Raw genomic sequence first — 4,912 nt, 5'->3', positions numbered from 1 at the left:
CCGGGTATGTCGTGTAGCACACATTAACCGATGCCATGCAATGCAGCCATAATAACCGTCGAGCACAAGTTTAATTAGTGCAGCCAACGAGGCCAGCGCCGGCAATGGGGAGGCCTGTGGCCAACGTTGCGTATGAGCAATGTGTGTTCGTGTGATAAAATGGCCACGCCATGCCACACACCACACCACGCCACGTCAAGGTTGTGCCTGTGTCTATGTGTCTGTGTGTGCGTGTGTGTGTGTGTGTGTGTGCACCTTTATTGCTGTCATCCATCTGAGAAGTAAAACTCTTATGGTCATAAAAACTCTAGAACGCATTGTGCGCGCAAAAACAAAGCCAAAACCCCCAATAGGATTCTCTAGAGCTGAAAAAAAATGTCAGAGTGCTGAACTAATAATGGCACATGTCAAAATTCGTTGAGCCCGCAGTCGTTTTGGGGGGAGGTGGGTGTAGCGCGGTGCGAGGCGTTCGCCAACTTTTGGTCGAATGACGAAACCCAGGTGACATTCATAGTGATTTCGTTTTGGCAGTTGGGTGTCATTTGTTAGATTTAACTGATGCCTGGACACACGGATGGCATCGGGGCCATGGCCAGCCAGCGTTCGGTCAGTTGATGTGGCTCGCAGCATAGATGGATGAGTACCAGAAAGAAGAGCAAAAAACGAAAGCAAAGCTCCAAGGGGTTCGATAGAGACTCACTGCAGTAAAGCACTTGATTATCGCAAAAGGACTTTTTACTATTTGTCCATGCTATAAACCTCTGATGCGCGCTGTATTAGTGATATCTGTCAAATTATAAATACCAGCAAAATCGTAAAAAGGCAGCCAAGTCCTGGAATATTTTACTGTCCAGCATCCAATGAACAGCTGGACAACATTGAAGCCAGAGACACAAAGTGCAGCCAGAACTTAGCTGTGGCTTGGCTGCCGCACGCACCAGCTGCATGCCAATGTCCGTTGCCATATCAACAAAATAAAAAACTTCATTCCGCTGCACAATAAATGCATATTTCTATAAATATATATATTTGTGTGTGTGTGTGGCCAAAAGCCGATCGGTGTCCCGTTGCCAAGACGACTGCTAACTGACACAGGGCCATGTGCGTATGTGTGTGTGTGTGTGATTGTGGCACTTCCGGTGACAATGTGCCATGGTGCCAAGGGAATGGATACGATGAGTACGACGGCTAGTAAGTGCACAAGCGGGTTGAAGGCTTATGACAGTGCAAAGCACAACTAGAACAAGCCAGTGGTGTCTGGGTGGCATTGATGAGCCGAGGAATACCCTAGACTAGTACTGGCGCTACAGCTAATTACTTTTTTATACCCATTGGGGAAAAAACGCTTCCTGTTAAGTTTAAGTGGTATTCTTTGCGAATATCAGGCCGTAAAAACGCAGAAGGAGGAAGTTGAAGAAGAAGTAACTCCTGAGGGTAAAATATGATAATAATAATGATAATAAATGTTTAAAAATAATAATACTCAAACAATAAGTTAACATAAAATATGTAAAGAAATAAAATATAAATATAAATGAAAAAAAAAAAAATAAATAAATAAATAAAAATAGATAGAGTGATTAACTTAGTTGAAAGTTATATATATCAACTCTAATTAAAATAGTAGATAAATATTTATTTCTTCTGCTCCTTTTTTGAGTCTCCATAGAATCCTGAGGCTTGTAGGATTTTAACTCTCTTATACATTATACCCTGTTTACTTGTATTCAATCAGCTTACACTGAAAATACCAAAAGCCGCTGAAAAACTATGTGCTCGGCTCACATATTTATACGTAGATGTATATGCATATATGTATATATATATGTGTATATATATATATATATATATATATATATATATATATGCGTCTGAAGCTGTAAGCGATTCCAAACAGTTGCCAGTTTGCAATATTTGAAATACATTTTAAAATTGCATTGCGTGGCAAAAGGGACATTCATCTCATTGCTGGCCCTGGCTCGGGCCGTACGCTCGGTCAGCTGGGCCCCCGCCCCCGGCGGCTGTCATATGATTTATGGTGAGTGGACATGTGTACTTTAAAGCTCATAAATTTGTCGCTCTGCCATGCAGGACCTGTCGACAGGCTGACACTCGCATCTCTCTGTGCCGCTGTGTCCATTCGAATGACTTACGAATTGTACCCATTGGCTGCCCAAAGCACATAGTATTTCAATGCTATTCCCTTTATTGGCCCAAATACGCGTAATCAGGGATACTCGAATCGCTCCCCGATGAGGGGGCGCCATATTATGTGATTGGCTCTCGGCCTTACTGCCAGTCATTTGCCTTGACATTAATGATGCGAACCAAAACAAATGCAACAATAAATTCAATTAATTGCATTTTATTTCGATTATGCGCGCCCAGCACCGCCGCACCGCCACACCGCCACACCGCCGCACCATCGCCCCATCATAAATGTCAATTGTGGTCATTGAATGTGGCCCGAGGACGATTGCGCTGAGCAAAGCCAAAGCTCGTTCCGACTCTTTCGCATCTAATTTTTGCTCATTAATTTCATGCAACATTTTTATGCATTGTCATAAAACTAATTTTACGATGTCAGCACTCACACGCACACACACTCATGCATATGTCTTGATGTTTGTCTAATTAGATTAGTTTGATGCGCATTTCGCATTCTTTCTCAGCTTTAATTGATCAGCTAGTCTAGCATACACACTATCGCTTTCTCTCTCTCTCTCTCTCTCCCACACTCCTCTTTTATTTCATGCTTGTCAGCTAAAGTTTAGCTGCTGTGAGCCAAATTATAATGGCTGTTTAAATTGCATGCAGTAATTGATGTTTTTATTTGCAATTTCCGGACTTCTTAACCCAATTGTCAAATTGATATTCGAGCTATATTGGACAGTGCAGTGCATGCTTCTTTCACTTCGAATGGGAACAACAGCAGCTGTCAAGTGCAAATACTCTTGGCCACAGGCAGTACGGCAGTCAACTAAGCGCAGTCATGACTGTGTCTTAAGGGGATAAGCTAAGCAATGCTAGTTGAAGACAGCTGATTATAGTTTGACTATCTTTACTAGATGTCATTAAGCTGTTGCTCTTTAGTTTTATATACAGAAACTTTCGTAAAATAGTATCCCCCATACACTTAATGCTAGCTACGCCACTGGCTGAGCACACACACACACACACAGTCATAGAGAAACTGATCTATTGCCGGCAGTGAAGGCAGCAGCAGCTATACAATGGGCTAGAATGGTACGTTATCAGTGCGTATACTTGATTTTTATACGCACACTTAAGCAAATAACTGCAGGCATTATTTCAAAAATTCGAAAATTAAAAGCAAACAACATAGAGCAGAGGTATGCGCAGTATGGGATGGGGGCGTGGCAGGTGGCCATAAGAAAATACTCAGAAATTGCCAGCATTGCAAACGACAGATAGAGACTGAGAGAGAGAGAGAGCGAGAGAGAGCAGGCAAAAAGACAGTGCTGGAGCGAGAGAAGCGTAAAGTTTTAATGTAAAGTGATGTGAAATGTTTTCTTTGCGAATTTACCTTCAATTTATGCATTTATGAATATGTAAGCACATTCGAGACCCAGCTCTTGGCTGTGTGAGCAGTCAAGTGGTAAACGTGAATACAGAAATAAACTCACACACACACACACGCATACGCATGCTGATACATACACATACACACACACACACACACACACAGCACTCTGCAATACATTCATTAACAAAATGCTTTTGGCTAAGAAGTTTTGCCTTTGCCCATTCGCATTTTCACATTTCAGATCTGAGCAGCCAGGCAGCTCTTAAAAAAGAACCATAAATAATTTATTGTTAAATGTTTTTCGTTTCTTGTTTCTCGTTTTTCGTTCTCCGTATTTCGAATTTCGTATTTCGTGGCCGACTCCGAATGTCTCAAATTGCTTATGAAATGCAATCACATAACCTACAGGCAGAGAATTTAATTGAAATTTTTGTTAAACAAGCGTAAACCAGGTGCTTACATGTCTCTGCCATTGGATTATGGCCGGCTGCACTGGAATTGCGAATCAGATTTAATCAATTACGAGACAAGTCAAAACTCGTCACTCGACTGTACGAAACATTTCATCTTTTGCGTTCTGCCGGCACGAAACATTTGGCATAGCAACCCAAGTCTGAGTCGGCCTCACCGATTGCCCTCAAAGTCAATCAACTAAATGTCGACATGGAAAACAATTATCGTGATAGTTTCGGTGACAATTGGAAATGTTCTCACCTGTGCTAGGTGTCGATTATTATTGTCCTTTATTGTTTTCTTTTTTCTGTCTCTGTTTGCCTCACTCTGCCCTCCGCCACACCTCGCCTCGCCTCGCCGGCAGAAGCAAAACGAGTATTTGTGAGTATTGAATTGCGTTTACAATATGTTGTCACGCCTACTTATTATTGATTTATTTACCCCTTGCTTGGTGAGCAATGTACCTCACATAATATATGCTACGCATACATTAACATTTTAAGTAACTGTCAAATGTTGACTTTATTTGTTTACTCTTTTTGATTTTAACATATTTAATAAGGAAGAGCAGGGTATAGTATACCCTATATAATATATGTGCAAGTGCTTGGAGCAGCAAAAGAACGCCTGGCAGGAGTCATACTCTATACGTCCGTTCGTCTATCTATTTAAGATACCGAATTCGTATAAACGATAGTGAACATATCCAATCGAACTCTGAAATAATTGAAAGAAAAATTGTTTTACTAGAACTCATCTATAAACTAAAAATTTTTTAAAATTTTTTTTTATGTAAATTAAACTCTACTCAAAATGTAGGATATTCCCCGACTTAGTTTGAACTTAGAAATATTATTATTAAAAATTTTTTATTTATTATTATTATTATTTATTATTTTTTATAATATCCCT

At 40.5% G+C, this 4,912-nt stretch overlaps 1 long non-coding RNA gene across 1 annotated transcript; it reads right to left on the bottom strand.

Annotated features, from left to right (window-relative positions):
* Nucleotides 1-3,502: 3,502 nt before the first annotated feature.
* On the bottom strand, nt 3,503-4,534 carry LOC149270312 (uncharacterized). Its single transcript, XR_016268704.1, has 3 exons — nt 4,262-4,534; nt 4,008-4,198; nt 3,503-3,949 (listed from the first exon to the last, which is right to left on the bottom strand). It is a non-coding gene; the product is annotated as an uncharacterized LOC149270312 (long non-coding RNA).
* Nucleotides 4,535-4,912: the final 378 nt, after the last annotated feature.

Source organism: Drosophila arizonae, chromosome 2 (assembly GCF_054131065.1).
Source record: "Drosophila arizonae isolate 15081-1271.41 chromosome 2, UAZ_ARI_1.0, whole genome shotgun sequence".
Classification (NCBI taxonomy): Eukaryota; Metazoa; Arthropoda; class Insecta; order Diptera; family Drosophilidae; genus Drosophila; species Drosophila arizonae.
This window is presented reverse-complemented; position numbering and strand designations above follow the sequence as displayed.